The sequence below is a fragment of the Phodopus roborovskii genome, unplaced genomic scaffold (genome assembly GCF_943737965.1).
Source record: "Phodopus roborovskii unplaced genomic scaffold, PHOROB, whole genome shotgun sequence".
NCBI lineage: Eukaryota > Metazoa > Chordata > Mammalia > Rodentia > Cricetidae > Phodopus > Phodopus roborovskii.
In genome coordinates, this window is record NW_026126433.1 from 10,277,034 (window position 1) to 10,300,873 (window position 23,840).

The following is a 23,840-nucleotide window of genomic DNA, read 5'->3' on the forward strand; positions in this document are numbered from 1 at the left end:
TTATATTTGAGTTAGAAAACACTTGTCTATACACATAAAATCATATAAGCCAGTAAAGTCACATACACAGCAAGTACAGCCTTACAATGACTCTAGATAAGTAGAATTAGACAAGGAAAAGTAACCAAGGCCTAACATTTGATTGGCTAAAACAATATTACAAAATGACATGGTCGTTGTAATAAGATAATTTAAGAAATCTGGTACATCAAAAATATCTTCGTAAGTGAAGCTGCTGTTCATCTTTTAGAAGTGGTCTGAATCTTACATCTTTTGAAAAATTAGTAAATTAGGAAGGAGTTTGTCACAGAAAACAGAGGGGTATCTCTGAGAGGACTAACTGTTCCTTCGATGACACTGGGGCCTGGGAAGCAAGCATCCTCTCTGACCATAGTCCATAGGGAAGACTGTGGTCCAGGGGTGTGAAGATCATCTGGGAGTGTCTGCACATACTGCTCTTCATTTCCATTACTCTGACCTACATAGCTATCGATCAGAGCTTTCTAGTCCAAGTTAACAGATGGCAATTTACATCAGGTGTAGAAGTAAAGCTGGGGACACTACAGCACCTAATTCACAAGTGCACCCTCCCTTCTGGGAACAAAGACTTTGACCCCCTGTGTGGTTGAGTGAATTATTTTCTGTAATCTGGCCTTTGCTATAGAAGTATTTGACTCCCCCCCTGCCAAAGAAGGAAATTTAAATGTGTGTGTGTTGTCTGTGGTGTGGTGTGGTGTGGTGTGTGTGTGTGTGTGTGTGTGTGTGTGTGTGTGTGTGTGTGTCCATGAGATGCTCAGAGGACAGGTGAGGTGAATCGTTCTCCTCTACCATGTGAGTCTCTGGAGGAATTGAACTCAGGTCATCAGGCATGGCAAGAAGTGCCTTTGCCACATTTTCCTATCTCATTGTTTCCAAACATGAATACATGGTCAAAGATCTCCTTGCTTCCTTGCACATCCTTGCCTGTTTCCTTTCAGAATTATAGAATTATGGCTGTTTTTTTTTTTCTGTAGATGTTGCTGGTTTTGCTCAGACTGTTTAGTGTTACTTGTATGAATATACCACCCCCATGCATGCACCTGTGACATCCCCACCAGCACATGCAACAACAACTTGCTTTTTTCAGTTTGTAAAATGCACCTTCCCTTGGTTTAACATTTAGAAGAAGTTGTTTGATCATGTGCCAGTGTGTATGGAATCTTGAATTTGAGCAAGCTATTGCAGATGCGCCTGTCAGTGGGATGTGATGATCTCTGTATCTGCTGGAGGTGGTATGAACCACTTGAGCGGCATAACCTGCCATGTCCCTTTTGTCATTTGGAAATGTTAGTTTTGGCATGTGAAAAAGCCCACCTCTGCCTTCCATACTAGCATGTTTGAAACGAGCAGGCTGCCCACTGAATAATTGTATAGGCATATTTAGTTTTCACATTGGTCATTACTGAGGGAAGTCTATACTAAATTCTTTTGTATTCAATTGGTAGATTTCTGCTGGCTGGCCGCCATTCAGGGAGGTTCTTTATTTTCAACGATTTGAGGGGCATTCGTGCAACCGGAGTGGGGGTGGGGTGTCACACAGTCCCGCGAAACAGCTTTTGGAAGAAAAGTCACGTGATCACGATGGGCCTGTGGTCATTTGACCCGTGTTGAAGAAGAGTCACGTGATCGCGATGTGCCTGCATTCATTTGGTGCTGAAAAGCCCCTTGATCGCGCTGGACCTATGCTCATTTACCATATGTTGACTGTGATATAGGAGGTGAGCTCTCTAGTTTTTGGTCTGATGATATGTGATCTTGGTGGTAATTCACTCAGACTTCATAGGAATGTCAGCATTTATCCCAGAATTGGGAAGACATGGCGCTAAAAATAGGAATTTGTGGATTTTTGTAAGGACTGGACAGAAGTCACGCTGTCGACAAAGAATTTGAGCAGAGACTTAAATATTGTGTGTGCTGATTGAAGAGAAGTAAGAAATAGACACGAGTTCTAGGAGCCTGCACGGTCTTCTTGGCTGTTAACATCCTAAACAGGCTAAGGCTTTTTCCAAAGCTGGAGAGCTTGGGGAGAATGAGTTTGGGCGACACACACCCACCCACCCACCCACCCACCCCTATGCTTTTGCTAAGTTATGAGGAAGAAAGAGCAGGGAAGTCAGCCAATGGGAAGTGAATTAATAAGTCTTCGATAATTGGAAAGAACCTTGTGAGGAGGGTCCTTCATGTTTTCTAACCAGCAAGGCAGAAGGTCTCACTTGACACTCAGGTTTTTTCTGAGTATGTGGTGATGATAAGTGATTCCTAGATAGCTGCATCTGGGAAATTGCCAGTGCCCTTAAAGGAAGGTACTGGGTGTGGGGAGGGAGCCAGGCTTCATTCTAAGTGCTCCTTGTTTGTTTGGCAAGTCTCTACTTGTCCTGGAGGGTACTGTTCCTGGAAGAAAAGCAGAGCAGCAGAAAGTCACTCCTGCAGTCTGTGCTCTTCTTTGTCTGTGGTTGTAAAGATTCTCAAAGGCCCAGGACGAGTTGGTCTTAGTCAGCAAAACAGTGATGCACAACTCAGAAGCAGAAAAATAAGAGTGAGTATAAAACATTCAAGTTCACCCTCACATCCCCAGTGAACTTACTAAGTGTGTGGCTGTATGTGTGCCACCAGGCTTCCCAGAGTCCCAATGTTGCCTGTTGGAGTATTAGGGAAGAATTGGAGACACACAGAGTGGAAATTTGGCATAGTTTGGTACTGACTGTATCTTGGAAGTCTCCAGGTTGAAGGCATTCTGTTTCAAATTTTGGAATTTGGGGCTATTGTTAGCTTAAGGGGAACAAATCATGTGTCTGCAGTTCATTCTGGGGTGGGGCTGAGAGCCTAGCTCTCACCTGTATTTTGATAGGCAGATTAGCAGATCATGGGTTCAAAGTTGATGTTCATATAAGTAAAAACATGCTCATCCCCAAGGAATACATACATAAGTTATGAGTTCATTGTTTGAATTTATTTAGGGCATCTCACATGCTACAGACAACTTTATGTCATTTAGAGTCTTTGAATCTGGGTGTTGGATTCTTTGAAGAGCCTAAGTTGCTGTTCTGACCATGTAAGGTCCTGGCTGATCCTTCCAGATAAGAGCTCCACTCTTAAGCTGTTTCCCAGGGCTTGGGAGTAAATCAAGATCCTTTGAAAACTGATGGGTGGATCATCAGGAGGTCATTTGTGCCAAGGATTTGTTTGTTTAAAATGTGATATGCAAAGACTGGAACCTGTGGTTCATTTTCTGTTTCTCTAAGTATTATTGGTCCATTTCCTCTTGTATCCCTTAAGACTGGCTGAAACCATGAGCCTTACTAGTGCTTGTAGGTTATGCAAAGTAAGGATTTAATTACCTTTTGGGGTCTCCTGTTGTAGAAACCATGGAAATTTGCCTCTTTTCTGATCTTCTGCCTATTTTTTCATCAATCAGAAATGGAAACCCTGTGGCCTTTCTTTTGTCTCGTTGGGATTTTGAGTTTTACTGTTTTTGCCCCTTTCTTCTCCTCTCGTGTCTCCTTCTTTTTCAGTGGTGAGAGTTGAACCTAGGTCTTGCTCATGCTAGGCAAACACTCTACCACTGAGCTATACACTAAGCTCCCCTTTTCTTGACATTGTACAAAAACCATTGGCCCAGAACTAGAATTCCTAGGTGTGGGTTGTTGGGAAAATTGAATTTTCCATTTATTCCTCAGAGGAATTGGGTTAGTGCATTAAGCTTCCAGACTTTGGAGATGTGCTTCAAAGTAGTGGTTAGCCAGATTGGCCAGGAAGAATTTTGTTCTGTTTAATGCAACAGTTTTCCCTTTGCTCGAAACATCATGTTGGTGAAACTTGGTTAACTTTCAACACTTGGTTTATGGATGTGACTATTTCTTGAGTGCATTTGACCCTTTGATTCTAGTTTGTTACACATTGCTGTAAGTCATGGATACCTATGATGTCTATAATAGTTCAATAACAGGAGACTCATCATTCACTATGATTGCAAGAAATAAATAGTATTTTAGTGTTTGAGGTCTTTTGATGTATGGGAATTCTTTTCTGCACCACTTATAAATTAATATGAAATTTGTCCAATACGTATTTTTCTTTTATAAACATTTTCCTGCACAAAGATTAACTTGAATAAACTAAGCTTTATTCCTGCCTGTCCTAATCATTTCCTTTCTATGGATAAGTAGTATTCCTTGTTATTTGTGAGGCTGATGTCACAGCACAGCTGTTGAATGCTTGGCATTTCTGCTTCTGGTGAAGTGCTATTTGTGCAGGTTTATCTGATCCAGATGTGTGACTAGCAAGCTCCATTTCTAATTATAAGAGCAGCCAAATTCCATTATAAGCACATCATGGGATTCTCAGGCTGAGAGGCATCTTGAGAGGACATCTAGTTCATTCTCTAGCCTTTCAGCGGGGCCACACTCCATAAACCACTCCAGCACTGGACAAAGCAGCAGGAATGTTCCCTTCATGTATAGACTGAACTCAGGTTATTGGAATCACTAGTGGAAAAAGATGCGGTTCTCTGTGCTCTGGCTTTCTTGTGACAAGGGAAAGCAGAGTTAGGCCCAGAACAGTTTGACTTCAGCTGGTGGGACTTCTAGGTCTCTGCCTAGAACTTTGAATGCTTCTTCTGAAATGCTCTGTGCTTAGGGAGAGAGGAAGGCAGAGTTGGTTGGTAAGTCTATTTTCACAAGCAGGATGTAGCCCTCTAGCTCCTTGTTTAGAAGTGAGGTGATGAGTTTGTGACAGTTGGATTCTATTGGAGTGCCATAACTCTTTCTGAAACCTAATATGGAGTGAGATATTTCATCATATATGTATTTATAGTAATGTGCTTAAATGACCAAATACATAAGAAATTAGGCATGCTATCAGAGCTGGGGGATTGCCAGTGTGCATGGGCTTATAAAAATAGTAGGACATTTCTGAATAAGCATGTGAGTGAACAAGTAAATAAATATTTGGGTTCCATTATGACTCATGCACAAGCCCTCTGTGGCCTCTGGCTGTCTCACCTGTATCAGAGGAGGGATGTCTGCGTCATGGAGAAAGGACTTTATTGCTTAGGTCACCAGATGGGATGCACATCAGCATATAAGTCAGTCCATTGCTCTGGGTTCCATGGGGTAATAGGGAGTTATCCAGGTGGCTTCATCCCACCCAGCCATGAGTTTGTGTTGATGCACAGCAGTATTGAACCTGGGAACTTAGCTGCTTTTATAGCATGCAGTAAGTGGGTGAGCATGCTTCTTGCTCCATGGGCAAGGTTGTTCCTGCAAACATAATTTGGAGAAATGTCCCTAATGCTGAGGCTGAGGAGGACTTACAGGAGCATGAGATGAGAAGCCTGTGCAGGACTCTCACAGCATTGACATTCTTTGATTTCTGTCTGATTATACAGTATACGAAAGATGAGGGCAAATGCAAAGGCTCAGCAGGAAAAGGTATTTGCCTCCAAGCCTGACAACTTTGATTTGATCCTTGGGGTCACATGGTGCAAGTGGTTGGCTGTTTTTGGATGCCATAGATTGCCTCACCTCATTCTATGAGATGGAACTTAACAAACTCAGATGACAAGATGGAACCTACAGATTTGGTTTGGGTTTTGGCTTCATTTTGTGTCTATGGAAAATTGGAAGTGGCATGTAAGTGACCTACTTTCATTTCAGTGAAGGGGCAGACCTTGCCCTGTGACCTGCCTTCATGCAGTGAAGGTACAGGGCTACTGTCCAGAAGGGGCAATTGCTCTACAGTGTTAGTCTCTGTTTACTTTGTAACGTTGAAGTATTTTTGCTATCATGTAATAGTTTAATTAAACAACTAAATAAGAAAAACTGGCTCTCGGTAGCCATCTTTTGAGAAGGGTGGGAAGGGAAGGTAGATTTGGTGCAGATGAACACTGTTTTGGTTCTTGTAGGCATTTGAACACCATAGCACCTGATGAATATGTTTCTTAGAGAACTGAGCCCTCCTTCCTTTTGGAGTTTGTGGTTTTGATTGCTGACAGTATGCAAAAGGAACAGAGAGTTACCTCAAGGACACGAGTTCAGTGCTGTCTGTGGAATGAGAATGGGAAATACCTCTGTTGTTAACTAGTTGAGTGGTATCCTCAGGTGTTAAGATTGGCAGTCACATAAAACATTGCAAAGACCCTAAAGATGTAACATATATCTCTTATTGGAGAGACAATCATTGTTTCTATTTGTAATGGTAGTATAGAATGCAAAAGATTAAAAACAGTTGCTTAGGAAAGTGAAACTTTCAGGATAGAACAAATACTTAGATTTGTTATTGCCTTGAAATCTTAAAATTTTGAATTCAGGTTCCCTGTCATTTACACATGGCGGCAGTCCCTAGAGTGTGTTACAATGGGCCAATCAAACTATGCTTAAGTAGAAAAGTAGCTTATATATTGATATTACATGGGTGAATAAGATTATATGATGATTCCTTCAGACATACGAACTATTTATTTAATTATGGGCTTAGTTAGTAGAGCCGATTTTATTTGACTTTACCTGAAAACTGAGCGAAGTTCTTACTTGAAGGGATTATGTGAGTGCCGTGCTAATAACATTTTATATGTTCTCATTATCTCTATAAAATTAAGATTGCTTTAGGAAAATTGAGATTTACATTGTTATTGGTTGCCATTACCTCAGTCATTCTCCTGGGAGCTCAAGGGCTGAGGAACATTTATATTCAGTGGCCTTCCTCCTGAAATAGCTCTGTGTGAAATTGCTGCTTTAGGGTTAGTGTTTAAGAACCTTTTACTGTTTAACTTTCTCAGCTGACTTGCCAGAATCTTCCTTTTCCTGTGGGATGTAATTGCATGTAGAATGGCATTTGTCCCATGGCACATTTGGAAATTCTCACCCAGATGAATTCAGGAGAAAAGACAGCATATGTAATACATTCTTGGTCTGTGTACTATTTTCTCGGTTTTTCTTACTTTTAACCCAAGTTTATAGTAACATTTCTTTAAGGATAGTCTCAGGGATATAATTTTGGTGACATGATTGAGTTAGCATAGAATTCAGACAGAATGGGGAAAACAATTGTTGAGTCTTTATTTAGGGACCAGAAGATAACATATCTATGTTGAAAGAAACGTATCCTCCAGCATCTAGGTGGGACACCCAGCTTACCATGGCGGTATCACAAGCTGCCATCTAGCTGTGGGTGGCTCTGCTGTTCCTATGGAGCTGCTGTCACTCAGAGGTAGTACTTGTCATGTTAGGACTCTGCCTGCAGAAAATAGTGTGGAGGGCAGAGACAATGCAGTATCAGTTGGGGAGCTTGATAAATAAGACTGAGTCTGTGTTGGAAGAGACTATAACTTGGTTGTGTGGAAAATATAAACTTTATAGACTTAGATGGAAAATATACTTATAAATGCAAAGTGATTTGAGAAGCAAGAGGCCTTTTCTTGTCATTAGGACCTGAAAAATAAGAAACAGAATACAGATTATCCCACAGGGCCTGCTTATTAAAGAAGATTTTTAAGATTTCCATTGCAAATTTTAAATGCTGAAGTTATGTTTTTCAAATTAGTGCTGATGGTGACGTGCTGGGAGGAGAATTACATCCGGTGGCAGGCGAGTGATACTGATTTGAAAATATGATTTGGAATCTGGTGTTTGCCAGGGCTATAAAATTAAAGCGCTCCTCATTACCAGCTTCTTGTATAACTCATGAAAGAAATCCAGGACCCTTCCCTCAAAACAATTAGACATGGGTAGCAGGGCCAGTCTAGGTAGTAAGAAACAAGTATGGTCCTCTTCCCAGGTCTCAGCTCCACCTCAGCCGAGTGAGTTAGGAATGACCGAGAACCAGGAAACTGCTTGCCATATCTTGTTCCAGGAAGAGCTAGAAACTCAGAAATGCTTGTCTTCCAAGGTGTGTCCTGAGCAATGGTTGGACAGCAATCCTTTTTGTTTAGAGGTATGTGGCTAATGAGGTACTTTCTAGGGGAAGTTTCTCCCATATTGGTGACTAATCTCACACACACAAAAGATCAAATTCATGACCACAGACCCTCACAGTAGGAGTTTGTCTGTCATCTGGATTAAATACTCAATACTGTATATAAATGGAGGCCTAAGTCAGCTCTCCAGAGCAGAACATGGATTCAGCTCAGTTCTCAAGCTTGCCACATGTCTTCCTCAGTATCACATGGATTGATTCAGGCCACAATGGCATGTGGTTGGAATCCTTGAGAAATGTCTTTTCCATTTAAATATAGTTACTATTTAGTAGGTTCCTGAAGCCTATTTCTTCAGGATTATGTTTAAAAGTATAACTGATTGCTAAGAAGCACTTTAAAAATAACTCTTAAAAAAAGGTAGCTGATGTGAATTCATGACTTTTTGTGCTAGCTATGAATTGTGTGAGATGTATAGACTATGGTTAGATGTCTTAAGTGGTAAGGACATGAGATAGAACAGACATTGACCAAGGGAACTGTACATGGGGATTGAATTGCACAGAATTCACTTTGAATAAATAGGATTTTTAATCTCTTGAGTTTTTTAAACTCACTGGGATCAACCATTACCCACAAGATAAGAATTAGATTTAGAGAAAATCATTACTAATCTTTACTGCTTTTGGTTTTTGAATTGGATTAAAGAATTAAGAACATGCAAAGGCATCATATGAAATACCTGATAAAATATGACATTAGAGGCAAGAAGTTTTACCTCAGAATTTTCTTAAACCCCAGAGAAAACCAGTCGGAATTCATCAGGGATGAGTGAATTTCCTGAGGAATGTTGGAGACAGGATGCAGTGTGGCACAGCTGTGTGCTGGGGTGGGGGTGTCTGGAAGGTTTCCCTGGGTCACCAGTCTTGAGTCATGAGCTGGTTGAAGCAGCAGTACAACATTGCACACACATATCATGAGCTTTCTCAGGTGCTTCATACTATGAAGACTTTAAGTAGGAATGCAGTCACAATATTGCCTTAATCTAGGCTAGAGGGTCTTGGAACATTGAAAACGAAGATTCCAGTAAGGCCATTCTATGAAGACCAAGGGTGTGGAATTAATCCCAATTTTGATTTATTATCTCAGGGTCTTTTGAAGTCTTAGCTTGAAAGCACAGTTTCTCATAATGCAAAACTGGATTTCCAGGGTTAGTATAGCAGTACTTGAACAACAGAGGGGTGAGTTTGCACTCATTTCTTACACTTCAGCCACAAGTGAGATTTCAGTAGATATTCTTCAGCTGTGTCTGTTTTGAGTGCGATATCCCTTAGATGTGGTGTATCTTAGATGAGCTAACTCTGTCATCTGCCTGTCTGCCTGCCTGCCTGCCATCCATCTATCCATCATCCATCCGGGTTCCCCAACATAAACCATACCCACTTGCTGGCATGCACTGTCTGGTGCCTGCCTGTCTAGTTTTCTGTAGATAGGGTTTCATATAGCCCAGGCTATGGGACCTTAAATTCTAATTCTCTTGTCTCCACTTCCTTAGTGCTGGGGTGGCTGACAATTACTACCAGTTTTATGCAGTGTTGTGAATCAAACCCAGGGCTTTGTGCAGGCTAGGCTAGCACCTAGCAACTGAGCTACATCTCCCAGCTGCAATTCCAGTATTTTAGTTATCAGATGCTTTTTAAAGTTTTTGAGACATTTTTGGATTCCTAGACATAAATATTGTCTCTGAAATGTCAAATATCTGAAGTAGAGGCTGGGCACTTTGTGTGTGACTTGTTCAATATTGTGTGCCTGTGTCAACTCCAGGAAGGCTTGATTACAAGTCTGTTGTTTTCTCACTAGTGGCTAACATGATCTTGTTGCTCTTTAATCTCATGACCTTGGACAGTCATCTATGATGATCACTGAACTGGGGCAGTTAATCTGTTGCCACATTGCAAGTAGCAAATGGGTGGGTCTGGTCGTGCAAGGGAAAACCTAGGGCCACCAAACAGTGTGTACCAGGAAATGGGTACAATTTATGTTGAGGAACCCAGAAGCAGTTTTGGTGGGATCACAAAGACAAAGGTGTCCTTGCTTCCCAGCTTAGGGCTACGTATCATTTTGCTTGTCATGGAGGAGGATGAGGTTGTGAAAATGAATTGAAGTGATAGCCTTGTGGCTGCACCTTACACAGCGACACTATTCTTTGTAGGGTCTGCGTACCAAAGACATGACTAAGCTAAGTTCTCATGTCAGCAATCTTCCCTGCCTGGGAGAAGGCAGGACCAGCTGAGCTTGGGATCAGGGAGAGGCAGTTGGATGTAAGAGCAATAGCATTCTTCTGAAGAGCTTTGGAAGGATTTGTTTTGAGACAGCAGTCATTGTAAGTCCTGCACATAGGACTTTATGTGGCCCATCAAGGCTTCAGCTGTGTTTAAGTCCGTGGCTTTGGTTGCTGCTTCCTCTAACTCACATGAGTTACCAAAATGAATTTAAGAATGGTAAGTAAGCTGTGAGAAAAGCTGCTGTGCTCTGGTAGGTATTTTCCCATAACTGGCAGGAAATCTAAGAATCTGTAACTTTATCTATTATTCTTGAATCTGTAACTTGCTGAATACTGAGCTCATACTCAAAGATGATATGATTTTGGAGGATTATGGGTTACATATTTTCAGATTAGGGATGTTCTACTGGCAGAACTCATGGAAATATTCCATATTCTGGGGAAAGTCTGAGGTCCCTGAGCATTTGGGATTAGGAATTCTCAACCTCCTGAGTTAGAAATGATTAAAGTTAGATTTGTAGGCCGAATTAGAAATGGGCATTATTTTTCTGTGCAGTAGACTATGCATGTACCTCTGTATATGTATGTACACTCATGTGTTTGTTTTGTATATATGCATGTGTAATGTGTGTACACTAATGTGAATTTGTATTGTAGCTGTGGTGCTAAAAATGTAAGAATGCATATTTGTATGTTAAATTTGACACAACCATCAGTTTCTTCAAAAAGTTTGCTTTTGTTAGTTGGAAATACACTTAAATATCATTTACTATCAAATATGTATATGTATGCAATTATGTGTGTACATTTTGTTTTTTTGTTTTGTTTTGTTTTCTTTTTAGATGGTCTTATTGTATAGCTTTGGCTGGCTTGAAGCCCACTGTGTTGACCAGATTGGCCCTATACTCACAGATATCTGTCTGCCTTTGCCCCCTGAGTGCTGGAAATATATATCTTACATATTTTGACAAGAGCAGCCACACAAGTGTGTGCTTGCAGAGTGCCCATTTCCCTTTCCAGGAATGTCTGTCTTATTGATGTGTGCTGTGTGTGGCAGGATGGGGACACTGAGTCAGTGGTTTAGAATGCCTTTAAGACTAAGACTTTTCAGTGGTGATCCAAAGATGGGCCATCCTCCTTGTTCATCTCATGGTCATCAAGATATTTTGGATCTCAATAAGTTTGTTTACAAATGCTGTCGTAAAGTGAATTGTTACAGACAGAAACACACATGAACACCCCCCCACCCCTCAACACGTATGTCTTTATGGTACAGCTTGGTAGTACCATGCTGGAAAACAGTATAAAACAATATAAAAATGACAGCTCAGTTATGCAGATACCTGCTGTAGGTAGACCTGTTAGTGAACTAAAAGTATGGCCTTTTTCTTTGTGTGTGTAGTGTTCATATGTGTGGGATGTGCACTTGCATGTGGAGGTCAGGGGTTAACATCAGGTATCATTCTTCAGGTCCTTACCAAGTAAGCTAGGCTAGCTTTCCATTGAGCCCTGCTTGTCTCTGCCTTTCTAGTGCAAGGATGTGCACAGTGTACCACCACTCATGGCCCTCAAAAAGTGTGGATTCTAGGGAGACTGAACCCAGATCCTTATGCTTGCAAGGCAGCCATTTTCCTCTAGTAGAGGCCCCACACCTTTTCTTTTCTTTTTGAGAGAGATTCAGACTGGCCGTGAGCTGACAGTCTGCTTGCTGCAGCCTGTGACTTCTGGTGTCAGGAGCATGCGCCCCTACCCCGTGCACAGGAGCTGAAGCTTTGTGAGCATTACGCAGCACAATGGCTCCTTGATACCTTAAGAAGGCAATGTTGACATTGACACTGACATACTGAAAATGTCTGGAGGCCATAAGAAAATGTGCATGGGTATCCTTTCTATTCAAAGGGAAGGCCTTCTAGAGAGAGAGAGAGATTCAAATCTCTGAAATGTAAGGTAGAATTGAGAGACTGACTCGACAGCATGCTTGGATGCATGTATATGTGTGTGTGCTTGTGTGCTTGTGTGCCTGTGTATGCACAGCACACAAGTGTTTCTCAGGACTCTATCCACCTGGCTTTTCATTTAGTTTTGCTTTTTTTGGGTCAGGGTCTCTTACTGACCTTTAACTCAACACATAGGCTTGGCTAGTTGGGTATTGAGGCCCAGGGATTGACTTGTCTTTGCCTCCCCAGGACTTAGATTATGAGTTTCCAATACCACACTTGGCTTATTAAATGTAGGTTTTGGGGAATTAAACTCAAGTCCTCTTGCTTGCTTGGCTAAGCACTTTACTGACTGAGCCATGTAACATCTGCGAGTTACAGTTCACACACAATGCAATCTACTTGTCTGGCTTATAAATTGCAGTGTCACAAGCTTAATTCTAAAATTGTGCACTCACTGCTGTTACCAAATTCTAGGACATTTTTGTGCCTTCAAATCAATACCCATTATGTACTAGGGATAGCAGTTCCTTCTTCCCCAACTCCAAACAACCCACTGTAGTCTTCTTTCTGTCTCTGTACTTTCTGAACATTGCATGTAGAGGGGATCACATAATGTATGACTCTTTGTGGACATTTGCCCTGAGTAAGGCTTTTTCAAGGATTGTGTAACATATATCAGCACTTCACTGTTTTTTATTGTTAAAAATGATTTTTCAGCATCCATCTCCCATCTTATCTGTGAGGAGTCCACATTCCAAACCTGCAGCCCCCTTAGTTCTGCTGACAGTAGGCCCAGGACCAGACCTGGAGAGACCACACCTAAAATAGTTGTTTTGTGGAGCTATCCCCTCAACCATTCCATCTCCCATGATGCCCTTCTGACCTCTGCTTAAAATATCACTGCTCAATGAGTGAGTGTGCAGGAGCTTAGTGAAAGGGGTATCCTGGAAATGAGTTATATGGCCCACATTTTACTGGATAAAATGGACCAAAGGGAAAAGATAGAGATAGATGGATAGATAGATAGATAGATAGATAGATAGAGAGAGAGAGAGAGAGAGAGAGAGAGAGAAGGCACGATAAATTGGTCCTATGCCTTTTCCTAATGTACTTGCCACTTAATGCACTACAGAGCTAGGGTAGTGCTCTTGTTACTAGTGTCATTGGAGAGGAAGGGGTAGAAGTGACAGGCTTCTTCAAAGCAAGCATGGCTTAAAAATATCCAGCAATTCATGTTTTTCATTGACTCAGGGACAGTTCTAATTCCAACCTTAACTACTCTTATCTTCCTGTTGTTCCATGTAAGTACATTTTACTGACTCTTTGAGAGAGGAAATCCTGGGATAACTAGCCGAAGGATATGCGATAATAAAAGAAAATTCTGGGTTACGATATTTATATGGGGGATGTTTACATATTCTACAAGTCTGAGTGAGGACTGAAATTTGTGAAGTTCCTTTTTAGATCGGATGTTGTTGTATATTTTGAAATGTAAAGTAGTTTCTAGGATGTTTACAAACCTCATGGTCCTTGCCTGGTGGCTCAGGTGGCCCTGCAATGGAGGGGGTGCCTATTTTTTAATGTCCACATCTCCCATGGTGAGCTGTCTCACCAGCAGTGATGGGGAGGTGGGTTGTGTGGGAGGTAGGCAGTGACAGCCAGTGGTTCACAACTGGAAGTTGTGGGGGTGCTTTTTGTAATAGGATTGTCTTTTCCCAGATGTCCATTCTTCACTTCTCAGCTTTTCACCAGAACATTTGACAGGCTGATTTTACTTAAAGATGTTCTCTGTAACTATGGAGGTCCCATAAGATTCAAGAGATCTAAACAATGCTTACTGCCTAGTTATTCCTTAGCCACCGAATGTCATAGCACATTCTATGGTGATGAGATGTAAACAATCCCATATGATCCTTCCAGAGTTGTTCCAGAAGACCATTTTGTCATAGGAGGGGACAGCCCTGAGTGTGTTATTGCCTCGAAGGTAACCCTGCCCCAGAGGAAAGACAGAAGTAGATGACTGTGATGTTGCTAATCTAGGCCCTATGGAAGCCTAGGCTAATTAATGCATATGCCTGTGACTTACTTAGATGAGAAGTTCTAGCATAATGGTAATGAGTAAGAGCAGTGTAAGGATCAGTTTCTCAGATTGTCCCCTTTATCACACAGAGTAGTCTCTTCTCCCTTCCTAAGAAATGCCATTTAAAACTCCCCTTACTTTTATTTAAAAAATTATTTTATGTGTATGAGTGTTTTGCAGGCATGTACATCTTTGCACTACATATGTGTCTGGTGCCCAAAGAGGTGAAGTGCCTCCATGTGATTGCTGGGAATCGAACCAGGCCTTTGTAACACTAAGCACTTTTAGCTACTGATTGAACTCTCCAGCCCCCCAAAACAAGGATGTATATTGTACAATGTACTCAGGACATTGAGACAAGAGGGTTGCAGGTTCAAGGCCTGCCTTTGGCTATAATGCAAGTTCAAACTTAGCCTGGACAACTGAGCGAGACTCTCTTTCAAAATTGGTAGTAAAAAGAGGGCCGAGAGTCTGGCTTAGTGATAGAGTGTTCCTCTAGCATGTACGGGGCCCTGGGCTCTGTGGTGCTGCCAGGAAGAAAAAAGAAAGCAATTAATAAAAGGAAACACAAGCTTCATTTCACCCTGCTTCCCTAGTGTTTTATCTGCTTCTTTTCCTTTCTGTTTTCTCTTGTCCCCTCCTCATTTTTATTCCTTCCCCTCTTCTCTCCTATCTGTGGTTTCCTCTTCTAACCTCCTTGCTTTCTAGGCAGGTTTCCTTGTGTGTTCAAGCTGACTGGGACCTGTGACCCCCTGCTTGTACCTCTGATGTGGTGGGATTATAGGTGTGCGGTCACCCTCCCTAGTACCCTGTACATATCCCATGAGAAAGTCAACATGAACCCACCCTTTTTCACGCAGATAGGATGGCAGCTTCAGCCTTGCTGGTGTTAATGCATCAGTCTCTGAATGGCTGTGCATGCAGTAGACTCCTTTCACAGCCATTCAAATTGCCATAGTGTTTCATCACATGGATGGAGAACCTGCCAGCTTCCAGCTGTTCATGCGTCCATGTCTTCCTTTATATGAATAAGGTATTTGGATCATGCCATATAGAAATTTGAATACATGGTAGACATAGATGCCATAATTGTATTCTAATTACTTCATAGAGTTCATTCATAATTGTCTTTAAGAGATATCATTTCCAAGGAAAACAAACATGCCTTCGGGTACACATAGGGCTAACCAATATGTTATCTGTTTTCCTAGTTTCTTCTTTTGCCTTTCTGCCAAAGTTAGGAACCAGTAGTTGCTTAGGTCTTTATTATTATTATTGTTATTGTTGTTGTTATTTTTAGAGATAACATCTCTTGTAGTCTAGACTGTCCTCAGACTCAGTGGGTAGCAAGGATGACTGGAATCGATCTTCTTGCCATTGCCTCCTGAGTGACAGGAATGCCGGCAGGTACTGCCTCACCTGGTTTATATTGTGGTAATGGTAGACCCCGGGCTCTGTTCCTCCCGGGCTAAGACTCCACTGGCTGAGCTCTGTTTTCAGCCTTAGTTTTCAAAAGTTGTCACTTGTCATAACCATCAAAAGTAAAAAATACAGGTTGGAGAGGGGCCTCAGTGGGTAAGAACACAAAGCATGCAAGCATAAGACCTCAAGTTCACGTCCCCAGCAGCAATGTACAAAGCCAGGCATGGGTACAAGTGCCTATAACCCCAGAATTGTGGATTGGAGAAAGAACAGTCCAGGGAGCTTGCTGACCAGCCAGTGTAGCCACCGAGGCAAGGTTCCGATTCACTGAGAGGCTCTGTATCTGGGTGGTAATGCAGAGAGCAATAGAGGAAGTACAGACAGCTTGTTTTGTCTCTACATGCTTATAGATATGGGTGTGGATTACATGTACCTACACACTAATATGCATGCAGCACACACAAAACAAGACTGGCACGCTCACATCATTGTTTTATTTGGGGCTGTCTCTGAGTATGTGATTATGAACGATTATAACTTGCTTCATACTTTCCTATATTTTAAGATCGAACCTGTGTGTTACATATGGGAACATGGGATGAAAATGTGGGACAAATGGTTTCCCAAGGTTTTGAAAGAGGGCTGGTGCAGTGGAATGAATCTGCCAAGATAGGAGTGGGTATTGGCTTCTTCAGTGTTGGAAGGTGAGGCCTCATGTCTCAGGAACATCTGTGACCCCACCCTCTGTCTCAGGCAGAGCATTTGAGCTTTTTTGTGGCAGTTAGGGACTAGCATAGTCGCTGTAGCTAAAGTACGCAGCAGATTCTATTCTTAGGTTTGTACTAGCTGGTTCTCACTTGACTGACAGCGCACTCCACCCAGAAAGTCAGATTTATTTTGGCAAAAAGAGGAGGCTTTTATGGATCAGGTTATCTAAAAAAAGTAAGCCTGGGGAATGGGCCCCACCCATCACCCCCCTTTAGATGTTTGGGTTGGTCCTAGGGAGCATGCCTAATTTAGGGATTACTCACAAGATGACCCAAGGGCTGGTTTTGTGAACATTACCAAACTATTACTTAACTGCAGATGTTCTGCCATTGTTGGGTCCCACAGCCAGAGTTGAATGGTAGCTAGCTATCAGCTCTGAGATTTGGATAAAGCAGCTCCTCCAGGTCCTTTTGTTCAATGGTAGTTTCTGAGTATTCCTTTACTAAAATTCCAACAATCACGTGGTGCAAAGTATTGAGTTATATGGGTCTTTAAAAGTTAATTTTTGTCACTATGCAAACTATAGATGCTCATTATGGGTATATTTAAAACGTATTAAGTAGAAAAGGAAAACCATTAACTCATTCATTGCTGCATTAGCCAGTAAGTTAGCTTGTCAACATTTTGTTTCTATTTTAAGTCAGTCTTTTAAATAATTTATATAATCCAACTGTGAGCACCTCCTCTTGAAATTCCTGGCTGACTGCCCCCCCCCCCCATTGCATAGTGACTTTCCGAAGGCAGCAGGAGGTAGGATTTCTGGACTGAGGAGATGGTTCCATTGGTAAAATCCTTGGCCTGAGCTTTGGAACCCACATTAGCAAAGCAGGATATGGTGGGGTATGTCTGTAATCCCAGTGCTGGGGAGGCAGCCTTCACATGGATGTATATACACATTCATGTGCATCTGCACACACACATACCCACACACACCCATGCACCCTAGAACATGATTTCTGATTGACAGGGATAAAGTAATGGCCTGAAGCAGTTTTCTGTAAAATATAGAGACTGTGTATGCAAATTGTGATCTTGTTGCTCTCCTGGAATCTGTTTCTTGAGGCCGACAAGAAATCGATTATTTTGAGAAATGAAAAAAGTAAGTCAGACAAGCTGCTTACATCATTTTTTTTTTTTTTTAATGGCCTAAAAAATACTGCTGTTAGGGAGTGGCCATTACTTCTCTTTTGCAAGTTGAGAAACTGAGGTTATTGAGAATGGAATCAAATGTTCCTTACAGACCCAGGCTGAGTTGTCTGTGTAGCGGAAGAGTCATACAGTGTAGAAAATGTGTAGAGGGAGAAGTCATAGTAGTAATTTATTACCAAGGTTATTAGATTTATTAATTGTATTTTCACCTACTGGGAGATCCACTTGATGGTTAATGTTTAAATGACCTCTGTTATCTTTAGTTCCTTCTACTGTGATTCTACTGAAACCCCCATGCTTTTCTGATTGAGGTAACATGACAATTAATTATTTTTGCTTTGCAGTCAAATATCAGTAGCCTGCTTTTGAAGCCCCACTTTAAAGTTTTAATTTTATAATTACATATTAACCATTGCAACTTTTTTTTTTTATTTTAAGAATAGCTTTTTGAGAGTTTATTTTACTGAATTTAAGGAAATTGTTTCATGGCTTAGAGGTTTAAATTTCTAAATTAGATTTCTTTCCAATAATTTGTGTTTGTGTGCACACACACACACATGGAAGCCAGAGAGATCTTGAGTGCTGCTCCTCAGAGGTTGCTCACCTTCTTTTTTGAGACAAGGTCTCTTACTGACTTACAACTCACTAGACAGTGTAGGTTCTGGGGATTAAACTAAGTCCCTATACCTGCAAGGCCAGCACTTTGTTGAGTTATCATCCCAGTTCTGGTGTGCATGCATGCATGCATGTGTACATGTATCCGTGCATGTTTTAATTAAGTAAAATGACACATTGGGAGATGTATCTAGAAAAATGAAATGAACCCATTGCCGGTTTTGCTTTCACCTTGGGAGAGAGTCCAGAGAATTGCAGTAAACAACATCAGCTTTGTTGGTCTACAAGTGTAGGCAGCCTGGGTCTGTGAACATGGCATTTGGAGTGGCTCACCATCCTGGCGACCTTGGAAAGTTCTCTGGAACTGCAGAGGTGCTCTGTGCTGAGTCCTGCTTCCTGTGTAAGCACCTATTGTGGGCCCTTCACTGAATGGGAGGTCTGTGAAAAGTGGTTCCCACAGCTCACAATGCAGCCTCTGGGCAATGTAAATACACTTTCCACTTGGGGTCTGGCGGACAGTGCCTGGCTAGAAAGTCCCTTGCAAAGAAAGATATTTTGGAGTTCCACTTATTTATAGTGGCCAGTGGGAAATTAATATGCCTGTTAAATCTATTTTTAAAAATGAAAGGGAAGTCTTTGGTCTACAGCACATTTGCTGAATGCAAGCCTGTTTGCTGTGGTTTATTTAGATTCTTCTCCTTCACTACTTTAGGAAGTGAATTTCAATGTCTTCCTGGTCATTCTCTCTGTGTTTGAAACTTGAGGTTCTTGTGTGAAGAGTTCTCTTTATGCCCCAGGAAAACTCTTTTTGGATTTTCTGAAATTTATAACTAGAGGAGTGACCCTGCTTAATGAAATCATTGCAGGGCATCAAATGGGCTCAAGTGACCCGCCAGGGTGGGGGCAGGGATCTGAGCAGGTAAGAGTCTAGGAATGGCCACACAGCATTGATTGTCTTGACACCCGCGATGCTGATCTTTGCTTTTAATGGAGGCCGTGAATCTGATTACAGGGGGATAGGACTGTAGAGTTTGCATTGCAGATTTACCAATTATGACTGGACACTCCACAGACACTCTCTCTGCTTTGACAAATTGTGGATCTCTGTAGTCACTGTTGCAAAAAGAAGTTTCTTTGCTGAGGGGTTGAGAGATACACTTAGGCTGGTGATGCAACCAAAGTTGGGCCCCACCAAAAAAATGTTTTCTGTGGTTCTGGAGAGATACCTCAGTGGTTAAGAGTACACTGCTCTTGAAAAGGACTCAAGTTTAGTTCCCAGCACCTGTGCGGAGTGGCTCACAACCTCCTTAGCTCCAGAAGATCTAAAATCCATGGGCACCTGCACTCAGCTGCATAAACCTGCACACATACGTATAATTTCAAACAATGGCTATTACTTTAAAATGAAGATTAAGGCAGGGGGCATGTTCTGCAGATATTTACCTTTTCAACACCTGTCAGATTTCAATGATAAATAAAGAGGCCACAGCTGAGAAGCTAAATTTAGACAATGGGGTTTATAGATAAAAGAGTTTAGACAGTTAAGGTCTGCAGACGTGTGTGGAGTTTTGCCAGAAGTGTCTAGTGTGGATTGAATCCTACCTAATCCCGTGTAGTGTTTCACTACAATGCCATTTAACCTCTGGCCTTTATTTTAAACTCCTGCAAAAGGGCCTGATACACAGAGGTATTTATTAGGCTGTGGGTTGGTTATCTTTCATGTTATTTTGGAGGGCATCTTTTGGCTAAGTCCTTTGTGGCATATGGTTAGTATTGTTTTGTTTCTTACAGAGAGGAACATCTAAGGTTTTTTTCTATATACTAGATAAAAAGGACTTAAAAATCTTGAGAACTTCTTTAGGAAACCTCTAACAGCTCCCCAGCAGTCAGTGACTTGCCAAGCTACCCCTTCTCTTGTAATTTTGTTTGTATTTAATGATAGCACACCTCCTAGTCACCATAGCAACCACAACTTTAGTTATTTATAATTTGATTTCTGCCCTTTTTCTGCTCTTAAGGTTTTTGCTTTTAAAGTTTTACTGTATTTTATTTAACGTGTGTGTGTGTGTGTGTGTGTGTGTGTGTGTGTGTGTGTGTGAGTGTGAGTGTGTATGACAGAGGTTAGAACTGGCTCTCTCCTTTCACCATGTCAGTTGCAGGGATAGACTGCAGGTCTTCAGGTAAAGCGGGCACATTTACCCCCTGGGTTCTCTCTCTCTATCCTTTGCTCCAAGTTTCTCCATCTGGACTAAGTTAGTGTATGTTAGACTTGCTTAGCCTTCCTTAAAGTGTCTTAAAATGTGCTATGGAATGGTGAAATCTATGTCTTGGTAAAGGTTCACCCAAGCCTGGAAGTCAACTGCCATTTTAGAAGGGCCAGGGATGGAGCAAGGAGGAGAGGTTGACTCTCTTAGGGTATCTTTGGAATTCACCTTCAACATTCCTGGGTTTTGTCCTTTGTGTTTATTTGCCTGATTGTCAAACTCACCAGCTCACACATTTTGCTGTAGGCTCATCCAGTTGTGTTCTGCTGTTTGAGTCTCAGTGTCATTCAGCTCTTTGGAGACCCACTGGCAGCACCTGTATGTGCTTCTCCATGGGCAGACCACTTGGCTGTCATGAAAATGGTGTTGGCCATTCACAAGGATGCTGTGCAGCCACGTGGAATTTGTGTGAAAGATGTTCTGATAGCAGGCCGAGGGCATGTTCTGGAACTCCTCCAGACCCTTCCAGAAAGCAGTCCATTGATTTTGCTTGAAAGACCTCCTCCCTTCCCCCTTGACAGGGTGCTGTTCTTGGTTGTTAGGACCCAGGTGGATATGCAGATGATTTACAGATGAACCCAATTCATATGAGATCTCCCTCATATGGCTGTATGTAACAGTCCAGAAGTTATATGTTCAAGAACCAGTTACTTATTGTGTAGGTAGGGCCACTGGGGGTTCAGGAGCCTGTTTAGAGAGACCTGGAATGCAGTGAGACCTGTAGCAGGGCTTCCAGGGTGGCAGGCATGTTATGTATGCAGGCTGGTTAAGGCATGAGCTGGGGCTGGGAGGGGGCATGGGATTTCTGACTTCTCCACTCCAGGTTTCCAAGGTGGTCCTCAGCCTGTTTTATGTGACTTACCTTATATTGCCCCATGGGGAAAAGTATAAGGAACTATACATGAAACTCCACATTTCACTGAAAATACATTTCTACTTACTGTCATCCTTAGAGAAAGTATGCACCCAAGTTATCTTGGCTGTATGTGAGAAGGGCTTAGAGTTCTGGAATGTTTTCTTGTGATGCTAGGTTGTCATCTTTGGGACGTCAGGGAGGGTATGGAAGTTACTGTGGTATGAGGGGACCTGGAATCTGGGTGTTCCAATGAAAATGTCTAATTACACCAGCAATTTTGCTTAAACTCTGTTGGAAAACAGCAAGCAAACCCAGTAAGGCTTTGGTAAACTTTTCTGTAGATAAGCCCTGTCCCCTCTCATTACTATTTGTAGACGGAGTACTGCCTACGTGAGATTGTGTGTATATAGCAATGCCATTCTTTCCTTTTTTTTCTGTAAAGGTCTGGCACTGGGCAACCACTGTATACTAATGGAAACATATATTTGAATTTTTTTTTTCCTCCTGAAATTAGCACTTTCCCCAAGTAACTCTGTGAGTTCTGCCATGACTACTACACTGTATGATTTAAGCAAAGCCACTGAAAAGTGTTCAAAGCCAAGTCACAGAAGGAAGCACCTGTGAACATTGTCCTGGTTCTTCAAGTGCTGGGCATGACCCAGGGACCATGAGCTCACTAGGATCTGTCTGATGACTGAGGACTAGGAAAGTGCTAGGATCTGTCCCCAGCCCACATCTATGGATGTGTGGTTTGTTGAAGACAGGACCCTCACAGCTGACTAGTTAGTTACCCTCTTTTCTCACAAGAGCAAAATGGGCAGTTCATTTTCATTGCCTTTAGTGTTATTTTTAATGGGAAGAACTCCGTTTTACAGGATTCCTGTCAAATCTCCTGTGCTTCTAACTGGATGCAAAAAGCTGGAATGTTTTTAAGGTTAAGATTTTTTCCTCCCAGACAACTGTGATTTGACTTCACTAATGAACGCCTATCAGACAAGAAGGCAAATTCCAAACTATTCGTGCCTCAACCAACCAGCTGGGCACATACCTCCAGGTACTGCTCATGTCTCAAGAGGTTTTTCTGCATGAACAATTATCACCTCCCCTTCCTTCATTCAAGTGGCAAGCCATGGCAAGTGTCTTTGTTGCACAGTGTAGAACTCAGCTGTAAAATTAGATTTCATTGGCATAAAAACACAGCAATCACCAGCACAATGTGCTTAGTGCATTTTGATGTTTCCCCATTCTACTGGAGTTCTTCCTCCCTTTTAATAAGGGGACTGAAACCACTCCTAAATGTGCAAGAGAGACAGGAAGTTTTCAGATTCTCTTTTTATTGGAGCTTTAGTTTAATCTATATTAAGTAAGCACGGTAGGTAATTGGTGTGAAAAACATAATCTCTTAAGAACAGAAAGACACTTGAAGGGCTCATCTCTAATTGTGTTACTTTGTAAAAGACAAAATTAATTGTTCAACTTTAGTGTCAATTACTGATAAACCCCAGATTAGGGCTCATATTTTCTAGTAGTCAATGTTGGGGCAGCCTCCTCATCAAGTCTCCCCCGACCCTTGAGCTGTTTTCAGCGCTGGATCATGGGAAACATTCAGTTACAATCACCCCTCCTCTGTTTTCCATATCCCTTTCTCTTCCCTCCATCTATTAATTTGGTTTCTAAAACAGCAAAGGGGAGCATTTTCCCTGTAGCATTTGCTCCTGCTCACAGAGCATGCAGGAGAGATTTAGTGCAAGGAAACCCACGGAACCACCCTGGGTTTTCATACCTAATGGCTGAGTCTCCACATCAGTCTCCTGATGGCCACACTGGAATCCACAAGGCTGAACTGGTCACTGTGCTGATGTAGGTTACTGTGCAGTGTTGTTCCTGGGAAGGGAAAGAGGCCCTTTTCTTAATTGTCAGGGAAGTGGTCTAAACAGCCATGTGCTCGTGGATGAGCAACTTTTCTTAGGATTTTGGAGGCAAAGGAGCTTTCAGTATACTTATTGTTTTAATCCCTTTCCCGTCAGTTGTTTGGGTTAGGGGGTTGGAAAGATGGTCAGTGATTAGGAGCACCTGTGCTTGCAGACGGCCGATTTTGATTCTCAGCAACCACACATTGGCTCATAACCATCTAAAACGCAGTTGGGGAACGGATGCCCTCTTTTGACCTCCTCAGGCACCAGGTATCCATGTGGCACACAGATATACATTCAAGCCAAACACTCCTACATATAAAATAAATCTAAAGAAATCCTGGATAGCTTTGCTGGGAAGGCTTCATGGATGGTGGCCTCTTCAGAGTTTCTAGGTTGGAGTGAGCAGCCAAGGGTTTACTTTTCAAAACTAGTATCTATCTGGTCAAAAGGGGAGAGGGAATGGAGTGGCAGATGGTACTTGCTAGAGCATCTATTGCAGCAGCAGACTCTGCTGGTTTGCTGGCTGTCTGGAAGGGAGTGTGCCCTTCGGAAGCTGTCCATCCTTGAGACTGGCAGCAGCTATACAGTGATCCCTGAA

The 23,840-nt window shown here is 42.0% G+C and overlaps 1 protein-coding gene across 5 annotated transcripts in view; it reads left to right on the plus strand.

Annotated features, from left to right (window-relative positions):
* The window catches only part of Fndc3b (fibronectin type III domain containing 3B), a 289,153-nt gene that overhangs the window by 37,537 nt on the left and 227,776 nt on the right, over window positions 1-23,840 (plus strand). The window contains exon 2 of one of the 5 annotated variants that reach the window (XM_051185898.1): window positions 2,421-2,575. The exons of the other annotated variants lie outside the window; for them this stretch is intronic. The gene's annotated coding sequence lies outside the window, so the exon portion shown is untranslated. The remainder of the gene's footprint in view (window positions 1-2,420; window positions 2,576-23,840) is intronic. 5 annotated transcript variants of the gene reach the window in all.